The sequence below is a fragment of the Monodelphis domestica genome, chromosome 1 (genome assembly GCF_027887165.1).
Source record: "Monodelphis domestica isolate mMonDom1 chromosome 1, mMonDom1.pri, whole genome shotgun sequence".
In the NCBI taxonomy this organism is placed as follows: domain Eukaryota; kingdom Metazoa; phylum Chordata; class Mammalia; order Didelphimorphia; family Didelphidae; genus Monodelphis; species Monodelphis domestica.
In genome coordinates this window covers 29,631,249-29,652,249 of record NC_077227.1, presented here as the reverse complement: position 1 = coordinate 29,652,249, position 21,001 = coordinate 29,631,249, and the positions used below count along the sequence as shown (strand labels likewise).

The 21,001-nt window shown below is 37.6% G+C and overlaps 1 protein-coding gene across 5 annotated transcripts in view; it reads left to right on the top strand.

Moving 5' to 3' along the window:
• Nucleotides 1-21,001, top strand: part of CTNNA3 (catenin alpha 3) — a 2,164,949-nt gene that overhangs the window by 45,247 nt on the left and 2,098,701 nt on the right. The gene's annotated exons all lie outside the window — the stretch shown is intronic.

Here is a 21,001-nt window from a genome sequence, read left to right as displayed (position 1 = left end):
TAGCCCTTTATCTTCTGTCTTAGAATCAATACTTTTTATTAGTTCCAAGGCAGAAAAGCAGTTAGGGCTAGGACATGGGAGTGATTTGTCTGCTAGAAAGTAGGCCACATTTGAACACAGGAACCCTGTCTCCCAGCCTGGCTCTCAATCTATTGAGCCACCTAGGTGCCCCTGCAATTATGTTTTAAAATATTTGTGTCAGTACTTTAATGGGTCTGTGGTCTCATCTATATGGACAGTCCCCATTAGGGTTCAAATAACCACTCAAATTTGCCTTCTTTTCCTTTCCAACTCTTGTTCATGTCCTTCCATCAATATTATGAAGAGGGTTCCATAATGCCATTTTATGGGAATCAATCAGTGAAGCAAATGGACAGTTCCCACATTAGGAAGACTTAAAACGATTAATTGCAACTCCCTTTCTTCACTCTACCACTTTCTTCCACCTTCCACTCCCAACCTACCATTTCTCATTCCTCCTGGTTATGCCTTCTGGGATCAAATAGAGCCAATATAAAGTTTACTCCACATGGTCACTTTTTATATACTATAAGACAACTATCATGTCTACCCTAGTCTTCTTTGGCTAAACATCTTCAATTGTAATAGATCATCATATGACATGAGCTTGACACTCTTTATTGTCCTGCTCACCAAAGACCCTGCCTTCCTTTTCCAGTTGATAGGTCTATAAACTCAATATTAGTTCTCTTTCAAATGCCCATTCTCCTTGACCCTCATTTCCACTTGCCTCTGGATGGCTTTCCAATTGTGGTATTAAAAAGAGATCAGTGGATTTAGATAAGAGTTCCTGAATTTGAAATCCTGAATAAGCACTTTTCAAGTAATTTACAGCCTCTGGACCTCAGTTTCCTCATGTGTAAATGAGAGGGTTGTACTAAATGTCCCCATAGAAATTTCCTTCCAGCTCAAAATCTATGATCCTAGATATTCTCACTGACCCATCATGCTCTCTGAATCCCAGCTTTCTCTCAAAGACACCACATCTCTTGTTACTGGCTTGGAGGCTGACCTCTTCTCTCATACCTCATGGCACCCAAGGCCAGAAGGAGAGATTATCATACTCCTTGTTCCCCCACTGACACACTCAGACCCACTCTGTCACCATCACTCAGTAGCTGCTTCTAGAGTGAAAGGGCCAGAATATAAGGGGTTAAAATGAAAAGGTTGGACTAAATTTATAAGAGTATAGTCATCAGGAATTATTACTCAATTCCAAATGATTTTTTATGGCAATTTATTTACAAAAAGAGAAAGTGAAAGTAAGAAAATCAGAGAGAGAGAGAGTAGATGTTTATTCCTGCCTGGTATGAACCAGGTAGGGCTTAAGAGGCCCCAGAAAAGGGGTCCCGGAGGTAAATTAAAAAAGGGTTTCAGCCATGAGGCCTCCTCCAGGATGAGGAGTCCCCCCAGAGGCTAGTGTCTCCAGAACAGGCCAGGGAAAGGAGTCATCCTTTTTCACTCATCGGAGAGGTAGTTCTAATAGAAAATAGAAAAGCTATTTGAGGTCCTCAGTGCTCCTCTAGCATCAAGTCGAAGGTTCCAGCCTTGTCATAGGAAGTTCGTGCCACTTTTAAAGACCATTCCATTCCTTTCATCACTACCTGTGACTTCCTTCCACTTTTTCATGGACCAATTTATAGTCTATAAATTTTCTTAGGACTGCCTAGGGAGCAGTCAGTGGGTTCTGATTTGTCACTTACTTTCCCACACATGGGTCACAGACCTCCCCTACTTAAGGATAAGTGGGGTGTATATGCTTTTGGTGATTAAATCTAAAAATGGGCAGGGGAAAGTTGACCCCATCTTCATAATAGTTAACCCTATCTCTTCCAGATCCCTTTTTTCCTTTCATCTCTAGGTCCTGAAATTCTTTCTTGTCCTCTTCAATAACTGGTTCCTGGCCTAAAGTCTAATCTATCCAATTGTTGTTGTTGTTGTTGTTTAACACATTGACTTTCTAGTACCTTGACCTCCTGAACTTTCACAATTCCCATGCCTTATATATCTCAACCATATATAAGAGTGGCCCTGCCTTATACCCCTACCCTTTCCTGCCCTCCCATCAATTGAACTTACCCTAGTTGTTGACATTCCCAGTTATGACTCTTCCTTATTCTTGCAATATTACAATCCTCCTTCCTTTCCAGATCATATATTTGAACAGAATTCTTAAAAATTGAATCGTAATATTGGAACATTAAGTTTTCCTATCCTTTTTCAATGAATTCACTCAAGGGGGAAAATTACATGGTAGATTTAGAGCTGGAAGTGACCTTAATGGCTAATACCCTAATTACTGGTGAGGAAATGGAGGTCCAGAAATGCCTCGTGATTACACAATTAGTAAGTTAGTAAGAGGAGAAACAAGAATTTAAATCCAGCATGTATGACTCCAACTCTTGGTTTCTTTCCTCTAAAGAATGCTAATGACGTATATAATACATTATTATTATATCCACCAGGAACTTTATTGTTTCAAAGAACCTTGTGATAAGGTCCTTTGTAAAAAGAAGAATCTTTAAGTCACATAAAACTCTTCAAATGACCTATATTGTATGTCAAATTTGTATATAATAGTGAGTCAATAACTATGGATTTTCATTTTTTTACAGATGTAGACACATTAGACTTGTAAAATACATCTTTAGGATTGAGTTATTGGGCATGGAGTACTTGCACTCTCCATTAAAAATTGTTAATGTTGTCTCTGACAACCTTCAAAATGGTATCCCCTATAAATTAGATGAAGAAGATGATGCTAATAATCACCGACATTTATATAGACTTTAAAATTTCCCAGGAATTTTGCAGGAAATATCTTATTTGAGTCCCATAACAAATCTGTGTGGATTCAGTTTTAACAATCAGAGGGAATAAATCAATTGAGTTTATGTGTAGTATTGTTACTAAGTAGAAATTTATTCACTCAAACACCATTCAAGGTCCAAAGCATGTGACCTGTTCATGATGGGATAGCTGGGTGATCTTTGCATGCAAAGAGTAAATATATATATAATCACACTCTTGCCCCATGCCTGGGGTGGTTTCCCAAGTCCTATATAACCTTGTGCCACAAAAGGGTATGGGAGAGACATGTCTTCTGACTGACTAAGAGTCTGCTGAGCCTCAGATGCCACATCTCACCTGCATAAATGGAGAGGAAAATTCTTTGGGCTCATAGAGATGAGACAGAGAGACATACAGATATATAGATAGAGAGATAGATGGAGAGAGAGAGAGAGGGGGAGGGAGGAATGGGAAGAGAGAGGAAAGAGGGAGAGGTGAAGAGAGAAAAAGGAAGGAGGAAGGAGAAAAAGAAAGAGAGACAGGGGCAGCTGGATAGTTCAGTGGATTGAGAGCCAGGCCTAGAGATGGGAGGTCCTAGGTTCAAATCTGGCCTCAGACACTTCCTAGCTGTGTGACCCTGGGCAAGTCACTTGACCCCCATTGCCTAGCCCTTACCACTCTTCTGCCTTGGAGCCAATACGCAGTATTGACTCCAAGATGGAAGGTAAGGGTTTTAAAAAAAAAAGAAACAGAGACAGACAAAAAGAGGAATAGGGAGTGAGAGAAGGTTCAGAGAGAGGAGATGCGAGCACAAACTTTTGGGGGGGGAGATAGATCTTCTGAGACCTGAAATTCCCTCCAACTGCAGAGTTGGAGGACAAATTTATTATTTAGTATATGAATCAGGTCATCTAGTTGATTAAATGCTAATCTACTCTGATAATCTTTTTTTAAAAATGATTTAAAATATTTAATCAATGCAACCAACCAATGAGAGGCAATGCAATATGATGGCTAAAGGGCCAGTCTTGTCATCAGCAAACTCTATACTCAGGTATTGCCTCTAGCACTCATTACTTGGACAATCATGGGGAAGTCATTTAATTTCCAAGTCAAAGTTTCCAATATTAATTGATTCAGAAGAATTTTCCAAATCTCTTTTCACCTCAGCAAACAACAGCAACATAAACATACACACATGTAACCAAGCTATTAATTATATTTACTCTTCAACTATTTACAGTTACCTAAATATAAATAACATATAAAATGTAATAACTTTTCAGTCATTCTCTTATTCTTCGTCTGCATGACTTGTCCATTCATTTCTGTTTTCCTTTCCTCTTACTTTGTAGTTAGTGGGTGCTCTCTTCTGGTTCTTCTCTTTTGGCTTTGTATCATTTCATAAAGATCTTTCCACATTTCTCCATATTTTCTATTACTCTCTTTAATTGCTTTCTAGATTTACACTTCATTCAATTACTGTCCCACAATTTATTTAACCATCCCCCTTTTTGTTGTCATTAAGGCTGTTTCTGATTTTTTTTTCTTTTTGCAACTATAAAGAAGACTGGCATAAAAGAAACGTTTTGATCAGGCAGACGCTCTTTCTTGGTAGATCTTGGTACACTGAAAGAGAATGATCTCAACAATGTAATTATTTGGTGCCAGAATATGATGATTATAACCTTTACTGAATGCTGTGCTGACATTGTTTTATTAAAAGATTATATGAGTTTTCAGTTCCACTAGCAATGAGTGTGCCTGTTTCTCCAAACTCCATCAGCAGTGAATTGCTTCTTTAGTTTATTTCTTTCAATTTGGTGAGTGCGCAGGATGTTATCTCAAAGTTGTTCAAATTTATGTTTCTTTGTTTATCAGTGATGCTAAAACATTTCCCAAGTGATTATTGACATCTGATTATTTCTTTAGCACAGGGAAAATCTACAATTTTGTTGGTGTGGTTATTCTTCACTCCTGCAAATCGTTACCTTTCTATAACTTAGCAGGCTGTCTTTAAGAGTTGCTACAACCAAAAAATTCCTCACCCTGAAGCCAAACTGGTGACGAGCCTCTGTGCACTTAGCTAGCTTGTTTTCAGAGAGATGCAGCCCATCAATGAATCTTGATTTGAACATTTTCTAGCTTCTAGAACTTTCTAGAGATTGCTTTGTTCTCCATTGGGATGAAGCGAAGCATTCTCAGACTTTGTTGTTAGACATACTTAATGTCTATAACCAAAGTTTGCATCTGATACTTGTCAAGACCTTCCTGGGACTGTGTGTTGGCTGATTCATTGAATGAACAACTTTTATCTACATAAAGAATTTACCACAGACACTACTGTGACTCAACCAATACAGTAGAGAGACAGTCAATGTCACTTATGTTTTGGAAATGGTTGCTACGTCTAGGCGTAAAGTTAGGCCACTTTGATTGACTTTGAATTGGCTTTTTCTCATGTCTAGAATGCTCTCTCTATTTAATTCTGCCTCTTAGAATCCTTAGATTTCTTGGACCAGCTTAGCAGTAACTTTTGGGATGCCTTGCCCAAATTACTATATTTTAATTCTGAATATATTTTGTATTTGTTTATCTGGGAACATATTATTTTTGGTTTTATCCTTTTGTTAGAATGTAAGACCCTTGATAGCAGGAACAGTCAGCCTTACTTTTATATTTGCATCTCTAGGGCCTCCTGGGTCAGTGCATGGAAGGTGCTTAATAAATATTTCATTCACTAATTTGAGACAATTTATCAATAATTTCTCATCAAATGAGGTTGTTACTTTAGAACCTTGTTAGTGTTTTTTTTAGTAAAATCCTTTTAAAAGACTCCTTATTCCTCACATTCTTTGATATACTCTATAGTCCAGTGATGCTAACTTTCTTGCTATTTGTCATATTAGATAATCTATATCCTTTTTTGAGATATTTTCACTTGCTGTCAACCCAGCCTGGAGCTCTTCCTCCTTATCCTTGCATACTATCTTCCCCAGCTTCCTTCAGGTCTCAGCTATACTTTCATCTTCTGCAAGAAGCCTTCCTTGGTCCTCTTTAATGCTAGTGCCTTCCCCCTGTTGATTATCTCCAAGTTAGCCTGTATGTATCTTGTTTATACATGGTACCTTCCCCATTAGACTGGGAGCTCCTTGAAAGCAAGAATTATCTTTTACCTTTTATCTTGGTATTCTCAGCACTAAACACAGTATTTGGTCCATAGTAGGTGCTCAATAATTGCTTGTTGACTTGATACAACTTGAAAAGCATATGGGGTTGAGACGTGTCATGGAAACAAATAATCATAGTCTAAAAGTAACCATTGAAATGAAAGTTCTTTTCAAGTATGCCAAGAAGGCATCAATGGCAATTTTTGTCAATGTCTAATGGGAAGTGTCAATATAAAATACCATTGGGATAAAGTTAGTTTCAAGTCACACACAGGGAAACTTTAAAATTGAAGACAAATCATAAATATTTATTGAACTCCAATTGGTATAACAACATACATTGTATCCAAAATTTTAGTTGAACAAATTTGGATATCTTTTGCTGATCAAAGTCTTATGAAGTCTTCCCTTGTATAAATGAACAGAATCCAGAGTTTATTAATTTAAAATCACTTGATTCTTATGGATTTGGCACTCTTTTTTCTCAACTATTCCTTAGATAATGTAGGACTATCAGAACAATGCTGTTCTTACTTCCATTGGAAACAGCAGATTGGCAATGTCCTACAGAGCCTGTGTAGAGGTACTTTAGTCAGTGTTAACTCAAGATAGAGTAAAGAATTCTCTTTCACAAGATTTTCTTATTACTGCCCTCTCGAATGATACACCCACCCTTTCCCAGAGATATTTCCATGTCAAATATGTCCAGATGTTCATTTTGCCCAAATGGAACACTGGAATGGGAATGAATTGAATGGATCAATTACTATGTATTATATTTCCCTAGTATGTAAACACCTCTGAGACAGAGACTACTGTGTGGTTGCCTCTATATTAAGCACCTGGTACAGTGCCTGGTAGATAGTAGGTGCTTAATAAATGCATACTGATTGAGATGTAAATACTTTATAGGATCAATCAGTAAGTTTAAGAGTTTATTATGTGCCAGAGATTATAGATACAGATATAATGAATGATACAGTCCCTATTTCCAAGGAGCCTATATTCTAATGGTGAAGACAGTGTGTGTATCTGTATATAGAAAATAGATTTAAAGACAGAAGTGACCTTGGCACTGGGCCCAATCTCCTCATTTTATGGTTGAGGGAATCTGGCACAGGGAACTTCAGAGGGCTGCCTAGGGAACTAGTCTGTGTCTGAGGCAGGATTTGAACCCAAGTTGTCCCTACTCCAGTTCTTTGGCTCATCCACTATACCATTTTGTCCCTCCACTTATATATATATATATATATATATATATATATATACGTGTAATTTCCCCTCATATGCTTCTTGAGGGAAAGGACTGTTTTATTTTGTTCTTTGTTCCCCCTGTGCCTTCACATCACCTGGCACACAGTAGGTACTTAATGAATTGAATAATAGTCACAATGTTTTTACTGTTGAGATTAAACATTGCTACTTAAATTTATTATTGCTTTTAGATGAAATTATTATCAAAAACCCTTTTCTTTTTCTTTGAAAATTCATAGCTCTCCCTGTATTAATCTTCCATCTTACTATGTGTGGGGGTTTCCAAGGTCTCCCATTATACTTGATCTCCTAGATTTCCCCTGGAAAGGTTACTTAACACCTCAATGTATGACTTAAAGTCAAAATTACATTTTAATCTTCAAAGTAATTGGTAACATGTCTGATTATGTCACTCTCTGACTCCTAAATTCATTTGCTCATAAATCTTCCTTCCATTCACCACAAACCTTGATTTATTTTTAATCTATCCCCCTCCTCTGGTGCATAGGTAAATCATCAGGTCATTTGCATGGGTTCCCAGCCTCTGATATATTTCAATCACCCATTCCCATTTTCTCTATGTGATAACTTACATCATTGCATCCATCGGCAATAAATTCCTCCAATGGATCAGACACAATTTTTTTTTCCCAGCAATTACATTTTTATTATTGTAACTATACGCATCTGTACTTTATCACTTTTAAAATCCAAGGTTGTTAAGGCAGAGCAAAAGTGGGTGTATTTAGATAGAATTACACTTTAAAAATGCATCTCTGTGTCTTAGCTTCTCTGTTTAACTAGAGCCATAATACCCTGGAATCTTACTCTCATGCTAGTAAGCAACCTACCTTTTAGGGTAAGCTGAACTCCCCAAACCTAAACTTCTAGGACTGAAAGAGACCTTAGTGATCATCTTGTCCAACTCTCTTCATTATAAAGACAATGAAACAGGACAAGAGTTTAGATGACTTGCCCCAGGATCATGTTGCAAGTGGGTATAAAAGGTATTTCTTGCCTTGCCATTTATGATCTGCTTTGGTTGAGGGAATTCCCTCATTGAGAGTTTTCTGGATTAATGAAATCAGAGGTTAGGGTAAAAATATTATTATTGTCTTGCTTTGGTTGGTGATCATGTTTTTACCTCTATTTTCTTTAAATAATGATTTATCAATTCCCTTGAAATAGGCTTTCAGAGTCCTGTCCCCTGCTTATTCTTTCCTTTTCTTCTCCATCCCTCGCCTTACTTTAAATTGTTTTTTTTATTATCACATCTTTTCCTCTCCAAATTGCTTCCAGTTTATTCACTTACATTGTATCTTTAGCTTCCTCCACTCATCCTTTGTCTGCCAATGTTTTTGCTTTTCTGTGTTTGCTTTTGGCCTTTATTCTCTCTAATTCAGTGCCCTCAAATTACTTGTAAGATTCTTGATAGCTTTCATTACCTTCCCCTTTGTTCCTTTTCAGGCAGGGGGCACTCGTTCCTTCTTTCTTTCTTTTCTGTCCTTTAAATGGAGATTGTGGGAAGTTTCCCTGCTTGAGAAGTTGTTTTGGTGGAGAAGGATTATGTTTACTTTGGTTTCTACAGTCTGGCACCCCAGTTTCCATTTTCCCAGCCTCTTTTGGATTATTCTCTATTGAGATCAGGGCAGTTAGAAGGTGCAGTGGATAGAGAGCTGGGCTTAGACACTTACTAACTGGGTGGTGATCCTAGGCAAGTCATTTATCTCTGCTCGCCTCAGTTTCCTGATATGTAAAATGAACTGGAAAAGAAATAGCAACCCACTCTAGTATATTTGCTGAGAAAACCCCAAATGGTGTCACAAAGAGTCAAATGTGACAGAAATGACTCAACAACAACAAAATAGGGTATAGCTGGAGAGTTCAGATCATATATGAAGTGGAAACTGTGAAGACAAAATGATACATTAAAAGATATTAAATGATGCATTAATCATGCTCATTTGGATGCTAACTAGTCTAGAGCTAGAAGGAATCTCAGAGGCCATCTATGGCAACACCCTCTTATTTTATAGAAATAAAAAAACTGAAGTTCAGGAAGATTTAGAGACATGACCGAAGTGACAGTGAGTCTCAGTGGTAGTATCTAAGCCCAGGGCTTCTGATTCCATAATTGGTACTCTATGGTATTCTATAATTGGTACTATGGTGTTAAGAAATGGCCTTAGAAATCATGAGAAAAAAAATTAGAAAGCTAGATTCTTTCTTGTGACCTTCAAGCAGAGGTTGGATGACCAGTTGTATACTATATTCTAATAGAGATTCCTTTCAATTTTGAGTTGGATTAAATAGTTATGAGGTCCCTTTGAACTCTCAAATTCTGTGATGCTATAAAAGGTCAGTGAGCACTCTGTTGGTTGTCTCTCGAACCGAGGATGACGATTGTCTTTGTGCGTTTTTGTGCACAAAGACACTTGTGCATGAAGATTTAAGTGGAAAAGTCGATGCACAGAGACAGTCCCACTCTCTCGGCGTTGGAAGCCTGGGTCCATTGGCATGAAAAGTCGTTACACCTGGAGACTTCCTCAGCTGCATTGGATGGCCATGTTGTCCTTTGTGCTCCAACACTCCCTAAGCACTCCACAGTGCTTTGCTGCATCACCATCTCAGCCATTGAACCTTCTTGTTGGTTTCTTCCGCCTGTTCCGCCGAAGCAGTCTTCACATGCTGGGTGAGCAAAGCCCTAGTTCACCAGGGGTCGATGTCGACCTGATGGCTACCCTCACAAGGTTTAGCCGTCCTGTGGAAGCTGTTGCCCGGGGTGTGGCCGCTGCCACATGCTAGCAGCTACTGGGAGCCACAAGTGAGAGCTGGGTGTCAGGTGAGGGTCAATGGCTGGAGAGCTGCCCTAGAAGGGCACGACAACCCCTCCATACCAGAGATATTACCCCTCCCTGAGCACCCCATAGGAACTCTCTGTCCTAAAGCAGTCCTAAGTAGGGTGGAGTAGAGATATTCCCAAGGCAAGGAGCCCCCACACTCAAGTAGAGTTCTCACCATCTGCTAGGGAATTTTTTTAAGTAGAAGATTCCCCAATGGGGGAAACCCCTAACATTCATAAGTCTGAGAAATTTTGAGGTTTACAATCCCCCCTGATGATCATGGGAGACTAGTCTCCCCATTGATCAATTAACCTAATCAATTTTGTAATTCAAAATGCACTTCTAACTATAGATATACACGATATTCAATTTTCTAAGAGAAATTAGAATAGTGAGAGGAAATAGAAAAGAAAATAAAGAAAAGAAAGCAAAACCAATGTTTTGCTAGGCGCATTGACAGAAAGCCAAATTAGGGGCAGTCCCTTTTGGCATAAATGAGTACATTTACAATAAATGTTCAATCAAAGTTCAGTTCAGTCAATCATATCCAAAGTTCATTCTTGATCTTCTTGATGAAGTGTAGGTTTTCCGGCATCTTTCTGCAACAGTTCGTTCTCTGGATATAAAAGTTTCAACCTTCTTTCTTGAAGATCTTTTCTCAAACAAAATCAAATCTTGAATTTTTTATAAAAGTACAATCTTAAACAAAAAATCAAAATTCTTGGATTTTTATAAAAATACAATCTCAAACAAAAAATTCAAAAATTCTTAGATGTTAAATTAAAATACAATCCCCCCAGAGGTAGGTGTTAAAAAAACATTAAGTTTTAGCTCAGAATGCAATGTTGAGTTATGGGGGTGTATGAGTCAATTATCAAAAGAAGAGAAAAATAATCAAAAACATAAGAAAAATTCAAAATAGACCTTGTATAGGTCCAGTTTAAAGTAATTTCTATCCCACAAGTATATAGGACAGAATGCAGTAATATTTCACTTAGTCATTTGTAGCCAAGACTACAGGAAGTTGCCATAATATAAGAAGAAAAGAATTAGAATTCTATTTTGATAGGGAAGCTTCATTCCCTCGTCTGATTTTTTTTTGTCATTCTCAGGGATATAGGGAGCCAGCATGATAGTCAAATTTTGTACTTGTATGAGTACTTCGTAAAGAGTGTAGATACAAGGAAGTCCTATGACTTAACATATGTCATGTGTCGCAACCTTGAGTCTCACATTAGTATTTCCTGTGTGCTCTTTTTGGCACTATTCAGGTTAAGTCTGTGCTCCTTGTTTTTTATCCCTATTTCTGGAATCAGATACAAACATTAATCACAGTCCTATAATATTTTATCAATAAATGGCAGGTTCCCATAGTTTAAAGCTTTTAGGTATGCATTGATATTATAGCAAGAATATATATTAACTTCTATTACTGCAGGAAAAATATCAATATTAATTATGTGTACCTTCAGTACAAAAATGAGAAAAAATCAAATATTCTAATCAAAATAAAGAAAAGAAATAATAAAAATAAGGAAAAAATCAGTAATTCAATGTGTTCTCAAAAAAAAAAAAACAGCATCCACTTGTCTAAGGATTATTATCTCCAATGCATGCGATAGGTTTCAGTCAATCAGTCTCAGCAGAAGATGCTTTCTTCACATGTGAGCAGTGAATCCAAGAGTCCTTTTCTCCAATCTTTATGGATGTTGGAGTAGTTAACAATATTTGGAATGGTCCTTCCCATGAAGGTTCAGTTGCTCCAGTTCGCTTGAAATTCTTGATATAAACTTTATCTCCTGGATTCAGGTCATGCAGAGAAAAGTCTAATGGTCCAGCTTGTACTGCAGCTCCGGATTCATGAAGTTCACGTAGTTTGTGCTGTAATTCCTGTATATAGGAAGCAATAGTAATAACTCCCCCTAATAGCGATGTATAAGCCGGGGAGAAAGGCTTAGCCTGTATAGGCGGATGTCCAAAAAGCATCTCAAATGGTGAAATATGTAAGTCTTCTCTAGGCCTGCTTCTAAGATAAAATAGGGCCAGAGGGAGAATTTCAGGCCATTTTAAATGGGTCTCAGTGCATAATTTGCCAATCATAGTTTTAAGTTCTTTGTTCATCCTCTCTACTTGGCCTGAGCTCTGGGGATGATATGGAACATGAAATTTGGGAGTTATTCCCAAGCAAGAATATATCTGATTTAGAACAGAATCAGTAAAATGACTCCCCCTATCGGAATCAATACGTGCTGGCAGGCCAAAACAAGGAATAATTTCCTTTGAAAGTATCTTTGCAACAAAATCCGCCGTGGCTCGGGTTGCAGGAAATGCTTCTGGCCATCTGGTTAGTTGATCTACAATTACTAGACAAAATTTATAACGTCCAGCCTTTGGCATCATTATGAAATCTATCTGTAGATGTTCAAAAGGTGTGTAAGCCAGAGGATGTCCCCCAAAGGCTTTTCCACAAAATGCATGTTGGTTATATGCCTGGCAGGTAGAGCAGGCTGAACACACTTTAGAGGCTATGGTAGTTATACCAGGGGCTATCCATACTCTCTTGACAGAGTCCACGATGCCCTGGGTGCCAAAATGACCATTTTTATGAATAGATTGGCAAATTTGGTTATAGAAACTTCTAGGGAGCAGGGGTTTTCCTTCAGATGACACCCACACTCCATTAATCTGTTTTGCTTTGAATTTTTGTTTCCATTTTTCCACTTCCTTTTCATTATAGGAAAGTGGTAAATTTAAATCATTAGTAGTTGTTAATGTTAAAATTAATTCAGCACTCTACTTAGCTGGTTATGAAGTGGTTACTCTAAGGGATAAAGAAGAAATCTCATTTTCCCACTCATAGCCTTAAGATTTTGTAAAGCTTTTATCAACAGTTCCATCAAACCCTACCATGAATCCTTTGAACCAGGAACTGTGGCCAGTAAAATTCTCCCTTAGAGAACAAAACCTTTCCCCAAAAGAGGGGAGACGAGCACTCTTGGAAAAAATCCATTTGGCAAGTGATTCAGAAATATTAATCTCATCAAATAGTATTTATGATTAGATTGTGTGTTTTGAGTACTGAACCAAGAGCTACACAAACTAGTAGAATTTGGTGGAATTTGGTTTTCTAGGGAAATCATTTGGAATCCCAATCAGAGATTTACAAAAGAATACCCTGCCAGTCTCAAGAAGGGATGCTGGGGAATCAATTAATAATACATTGATGAAATCATAATCAATAACTATTTATTAAGGGCCTACTATGTTTCAGATACTATGCTAAATATTATAAACAGGATAGAGATAAGGATTGGTTCTACTATTTCCTTACTACAGGAATCTTCCAGAGGAGGCAATTTTATTGATGTGTATGTTGGCACCATCTTTAAAACTAATAGTCTTAAAGAGTTGCCTACAGCCATGGAAAGTTAAGTAACCTACTCAGAGTCATATAGCCAGCATGCACCAAAAAGGTAGGATCTAAACTCAGGTCTTCCAGGCTTCAAGACCAGCTCTCTATTATACCACACTGGAGATACAAAGACAAAAATGAAATAGTTCTCTAGCTCCCTCATTCAAAGAGCTTACATTTTATTGGGGAAACAATACTTACATATGTAAATAAATAGAAAATATATTCAAGATAAAAATAAAATAATATTGGAGGGCATTAATCCTGGTGGTGGGGAATCAGCATAAGGTCTTATGCTGATACACCACTCCAGCTGAGCTTTGAAGGGATCATGGGGATACTAAGAGAGAGAGGAGAGGAAGGACTTTATTCCAGATAAGGGGCACAGCTTATGTAAAGGCATGGAGATGGGAGATGGAATAGTGTATATAAAAAAAGACCAGATAATCCACTTTAGACTAAGGTGACTCAAGAAATAGAAATGCTGGTTACACTTTAAGGTAGCATTTTGCTCTACCAAATGAACTTTATTTTTATAGTTGGAAAATAACAGGCATGATGGGATCTTATTTACTATTATATTATCTATTATTAGTTATGAATTAATTTTATTAAAGATTATTAATTATATTAATATTTGCAACTAAGTAAGACAGAAATTACCTTAAAAAAACCCCTTACCTTCGGTTTTAGAATCAATGCTGAGTATTGGGTGGAATGCACTAACAATTGGGGAACCAGAGAAGTTTACTTGTAGAAGGTAGCACTTGAGCTAAGCTTTGCAGAGATCTAGAGGTCCTAAGAGAAAGATGAGATCATTCTAGGTTATACAAAACTAGGTTGGACATAACTAGGTTATAAAAAACAACAAAAAAGAGGAAGAAAATGTAGTTAGCTGGGAAGAGAGGTCTAAACCAGATTGGAAAGGGCTTAAAATGCCAACCAGAAGCATTTACACTTCATCCCACAGGCAATAGGAAACCAATGGAGCTTTATGAGAGAAGAACCAACATGGTCAGACTGATTAATGCAATGGTTAAGTTTTTTGATGATATTCACATCCTGTACGGGTCACTAAGAATAATTTCCAAAAACTCCTTTGGTAATTGCTGAGGTCTGGGTTGAAGGAGAGCAGGCTTAGTTTTTGGTACTAGGGCAGATGGGAAAACCCATCTGGTGTTTAGTGATGCAATACCAGCCATCACAGTATTAGTTTGAGAGGTCACACCTCTGACCACATTAATAAAGAGTAGATGCCCTAAATAGCTACTAGGAAGAGTTGGGTTGTACTTCACCTTTAAGGTTGACATCAGATAAGATAAATGCCTCCTCTTATGATCCATCCATCAGGGTAGGGAGAGTCACAGAGTGTGATAGAATACTGCCCTTGTGGGTTTACAGGCCTGACCAAGAAAATCTATTCCCACGAGTTTACAAATGAGATAGTTTGTCCATTATTTTTTGCATTTTGTGGGAATGATAATTTTTGTTTTATTGATTTCTTCATTCATCATTGAGTTGCATTCATAGATTCAATGGCGATGGATTCATTTTCTCTCACTTCTTCTCACTCAGCACTTCATTGAATTAGTGACTCAATAATATCTCCTCTTGGTGTTTGTCAAGATCTACCATTGACTAGAATGATCAGCTTGCTGTGGTATGGGCAGGTGACTGAAAACCAACACTCTCCAATGTGCTGATCTGGGACTTGGAAAAGCTTCCCCCTGCCATTGTCTGTCCAGGCCAGATTTTGGAGGGATTATTGATCTCATTTTGGAAGATCTGCAGTGTTCCAAGGTTTCATGTTGTCAGAATGATGCCATCTATAAATAGGAGCATCTGGAGGACTTCACCATCCTTGTGGGGAAAGCTTTCCTCTTTCATTTTGATTCTGCTGAACATCCTCCATGCCAAGGACAGACACCTTTGGGGAGTACAAATATCCTTGTTTTATGTCTTACTTGGTATCAAGGTTGAGAAGGTCATAGAATAAAGTTATCTGTGATTGTTACATCTTCCAAGGAATCTTACATTATTTTAACATGTACTTTGGAGACATCTTGCTGGTTACATTTTAAGTTGACATTTTGCTCAACCAAATCAATATTATTTTTATAGCTGTCAAACAATAGACACTGTGGGATTTTATGTTTTCTAAACCTTTTGGCCAATTGTGTGATTTGAAAGATGTAGTCTGTTGCTGAATATCATTCGAAAAAGGATGCTTTTGTCATCTTTTCATATCACCATTAACGATGCCCTTAATCTATGTGAAACTTTTCATGAAGATTTTGTAGAGATGGCAAAATAGGCCTGTTGACTAGATGTTATTCACATCTTCTTTGTTGACTTATTTTTCGGTAATAAGGTTCATGATCCCCTACCTCCCCCCCCCCCCATGCGTCTCTTGTTACCCTCTTTGTCTCTGTGTTTCTTAAAATCCTTACCTTCTGTCTTAGAATCAATTGATTCTAAGGCAGAAGAGTGGTAAGGGCTAGGCAATGGGGGTTAAGTGACTTGCCCAGGGTCACCCAGTTTCCCAGCTGAGGTTATATTTAAACTTCCATCTCTAGACCTGGTGCTGTATTTGCTGAGCCACCTAGCTCCTCCTATCATTCCCTCTTAAAGGGAAGCACTCCTTCAGTGTTTTCAAATTTATCTTTACTATGGGCCTCTTCAGTGTATACTTGGTTGAGTGAAACTATTCCTCACATCTGTATTGGCATATCTTCTTCTTCATGGAGCATAATAGTGTAAGGATAAGTGATAAGGGATAGAGAAAAATGCACGGATTGTCTTTAAGAGGAAAGGAGGAGAAAGATTCTGGAAGGGGAGGAGGATCTTGGGAGTTTACTGGATTTAACAGTCTCTCCTGAACTGGCTTTCCTGTGAGCTGGTAAGGAGGATCTTTGCTCTAGCGTCTCCTGGGAAAAGACTAATCTTATGGAAAGATTAGGAATTCCTGGGTTGGAGAACTTCCTTGGAGGAGACCTGCCTTTCCCTGAAGTACAGAAATCAACCTATCAGAAACAACTTGGTTAAGGTAAGCCTAAGGATTTTGTCATCTGGGACTTTGTGTTTACTTAGGAACCCAACCCCAGGCTTTGGGTAAGGACACAGTACATCCATGAGTCTTGCATCCTCAGCCTTTTAAAGATACTCTGTAATATATAGGTAGTCAGATAGCTTTTTGGGTCTAGATAAGATCAGGGAGTTAATAAAAAGGACTTGAGAAGACCAGAAGAGCAAACCCTGTGAGGAGGAGTGTAGATTGGTGGGAAAAGCTATAGCTGTGTAGATTTAGGACTTTATTAATTTATAATTTTCCTACTTTCAATGAAATTGCTTTTTTTTTTTTACAGTTGCCAGGGTTGTGCTTCACTGGCCCTGGGAGGTACCTAGTTGGGTTTTTTCCTCCATTTCCAATCCCTGAAGGTCCTTTCCATTAAACTATCTCTTTTTGGAGGTAGTTTTCTCTTTCAGTGGGAGCTGTGATGTTTGGGTCCAAATGTAGTAGCTCTATTATCTATGAGGAGAAAAATGTTATAGAAATCTTGATAGATCTTTTCCATTTTTTCCATTAATTTATTGACCTTTCAGTTTTATCCTTATGTGATTTTGGGATGATTTGACTTAAACGAGTCACCAACCTTTCTGAAGACTTGTTTTCCTCTCCACTGCTTCTCAAAAGAATTTGATTTAATTGTCCAAAGTTATGAGTCTATGCATATATTAAAGTGTGCATATAAGTACGGTGATAGATAACTGTAGATAGAAAATAAATTGGGCCCATAAATGGATGGGAGACCTGGGAGAGGTGCATAGAAGGAATGAATCACCTTTAGCAACTTGCAATCAAAGGATTATACAGGAAAAATAACATAAAAGATATAATTAGAAAGGTAGATGATCAGAAAAGGAAATGGGTATAGCAAGAGTAAAGGTTATCCAATGGACAGCCAGCTTATGGGCACCATTGTTATCAGTGACATGTCAGTTATAGAAGAAAGCCTTCGATGTGTTGGGTGGATTCTGTGTGGGTGATTTATGGGAGGACACACACATGTGTCCCCCCAAATGAGAACTCTTTTTCGATGCTTAACGACATTGAAGCAAATGTTGACATCAACAAACTCATCAATCCCTCAAGGCATCAAGATATCTTGGTACTGAAGAACATTGATGCTTTTTCAGGAGGAGTTCATGTGAGTGATTTTATATCTTAGAGAACCCAAAATTAAAAAAGATATTTTAAAATGTTCATTTTTTAAAATTGTTGCTGTGAATCATACATCCAGGATGTTCTGAATGTTTGCATTCTTGTGGTACAAATAGCAGATTGTTTGAAAACCATGATTTCCAGGCATGAAATTCCAAGTGCCATATTGAAACTGTTGTAATCCATGACAAACAATGTGCAAAAACCAACTTCATGCTACTTCTCACTGCAGAATTTAAGCTGTTTTCTGAATTGAACTTATTCTCTGACTATATTCCTAATCTTCTCTCAGGTAGGTTTTTTTTACCCTTACTTTCCATCTTATAATCAATACTGTATATTCGTTCCAAGGCAGAAGAGTAGTAAGAGCTAGGTAATGGGGGTCAAGTGACTTGCCCAGGGTCACACAGCTAGAAAGTGTCTGAGGTCTGATTCAAACTGAGGACCTCTCATCTCTAGGCCTGGCTCTTAATCCACTGAGTCACCCAACCACCCCTTCTGGTAGATTTTCAAATGAACTGATTGGCAATACTTGTCAGTCATTGGAATTTCTGTGAAAGTTTAGCTCTAGTGTGCCAGTTGTAAAAGAGAAGATCTGAAAACAGTCTTTCTCAACAGAGGTTAGTTTATATATTAACATTGATAAAAACAAAGTAATATATGCTATTGAAATTTAAGCGATTTATTATCAAGTAATAAGTGATATATTTTATTAGCCAGTAAAAATGATTATTTATATAACAAATATAAAACATATTACATATTATATTAAATATTATAATAATTTATATCATAGAGAGTTATTCATTTTTGTCAATTGCTTAGGTAGCTAAAAAAAAAGAAATTCTGTTTCTCAATAAGAAAACATATGAAATTCTCCTACCATTTTCTACTGCATATTTATATGAGTGAACATTTCCAATTTATTTTTGTTTTCAATTGAAACAAAGAAATCAACAATGTGGAACCAGATTTAAGGTATTTGTTACTGAGCCAAATATTGCCAACTTTTGTTCAAATAGGATATGCTTACAAATGCTTATTTTATTATTCTAAACATCTTCCAAATTGTGGTATTTGAATAAAAATGTTGCTTAGTCAACAATATTCATAAAATAAAGAAATTAATTATTATCTTGCAGGTAATAGTAAACATATGAGGTCCTGCTGGATTTAAAAAAATCTTACAGTATCTCACATAAAATATTCATAATATTTTATAATTAGAATATTAAAATTTTGTGCCCTATTTTACTAATTACAAATAGCATAAGTGTTCTATTTTATAATTCTATGTATATAATATGAATTTTAACTTGGAGCTTTTTTGAAGCAGAGGTTATCATTGTAGTTATTGTAAACTCAATGAATAATTCTAAAAGAATATTATCAGTTGTATGATTAACTAGAGGAGAAGTGGATAGATGGTCAGGCTTGGAGTCAGGATGTGCTGAATTCAAATCTGGCCTCAGAAATGTAGGTTAGTAACACTGGGCAAATCACTTGTCCCTGTCAGCCTCAGTTTCCTCATCCATAAAATGAGCTGGAGTAGGAAATGGCCAACCACTCCAGTATCCTTTCTAGAAAAACCCAAATGTGCTCACAACTGAAAAATGACTCAGCAAGAACACTTATGAATTCTATCAAATTACCCCGGAGGTTCTAACACATTCTTTTGTTTTTGTTGCAATGAATTCATAGAATAAAAAACATTGAGAAACACTATCCCAGAGGCTGAGAAGTGGTGACTTGCCCAGAGTCACCCAGTCTCTTTAAGGTGAGCTCTTTCTTCTCTAAAAACCAGCTTTCCATCCATTGCACAATACTACCTTAATAGTTAAGTAAAAACTGGAGTAAATTATGGGGGTATTTAATTTAATTAAAAAGTATTTATTAAACCCTTTTGCCCTTATGATTTGTTAAGGGTAAAATTTAGGGTTGAGACTGAATATATTTTTAGTGGTTGCCAGGGATTTAAATTTTAAATCCTAATGAAATACTCAAGTCAGAATGGAATTTTATGGTGGTTTATTTACAATAGAAGGAAGAAATTGAGAATGAGGGAGAGAGAGGAAGGGGAAGTTCTGCTCTGGCCTGGGCTGAGTCAGGGGGAGTTCAGGGGCCTCAGCCAAGGGTCCTTCCCAGAAGATTAAATCTAGGTCAACTTCCAACCACAAGGCCTCCTCCAAGATGAGGGGCCTCCTTGGAGACTGGTGCCTTCAGAAAGTCAGGGAAAAGGGGATTAAGCCTTAACACTCACCATGTGGTCACCTAAGGGGAACCAGTCTGAGGTCCCACGCTGGAGCTCCTCCAAGTCCAGTACCACTGCCAAGGCCGCAAAAGACCCTCTTACAGAAAGTGACTTGAAATATAAAGGCAGTTCTTTACATCACTTCCTGTGTTGCACATGTACCAATGGTGGCTTAAACTTGGCTTAGGACAGCTCTGGGGGGTCAGTCAGTCATTTCTGATTTGTCACTTGTTAGCATACTCAGGTCACAGACCATCCTCCCCCACAGTTAATCCTTAAGTGGGGGTGTATACATTCCTGGTTGCTAGAATTCTAAAAACTAAGCAGGGTGGAGTAAATCTAAAATTCACAGATTTGAAGGCAAAGTCATGAATTCCAAATCCTCCATTTAAGGAAGGGGCTCAGTTGAGCTTCAAATTAAAATTTGTATTTCTTGCTTTGGGACTTTTTGACTTCTTCACCCAGTAGGTACTAGATAAATGTTTATTGATTGCGCCTATGAAATCTATTATATAAATGGCATTGAACTAGGTTTTGGAGTACTAAGGTAAAAAGGAAATTCCCTAGTAACAAGCAGTTCATATTCTCCAGATTAATAACTGACAGTGAAAGTATTTCTTTTATTCAGTAATTTTCAGTCATGTCCCACCCTTTGTGACCCCATTTGGAGTTCTCTTGGCAAAGATGCTAGAGTGGTTTACCATTTTATTTTCCATCTTGTTATACAGATGAGGAAACTGAGGAAAAAAGGTTAAGTGACTTGTCCAGGGTCACTCACCAATAAGTGTCTGAGGCTGAAGACAAGTCTTCCTGGCTCCAAGGCTAGTGCTCTCTCCATTGCATTGCTTTGCTACTCTATTGAAAGTTTACAAAGCCCTTGATATATTTTCACTCATTTGAGCCTGCCACCCAGTGGGTGTTGTCTTGTAGATTGATAGAGAGATAAAGCATAGATTAAGTGCTTGCTGTATGTTCAATGCTGTGATAAGCACTGGGGATAAAGGACCAGCTAACAAGAGGGTCCCTCCTCTCAATGTT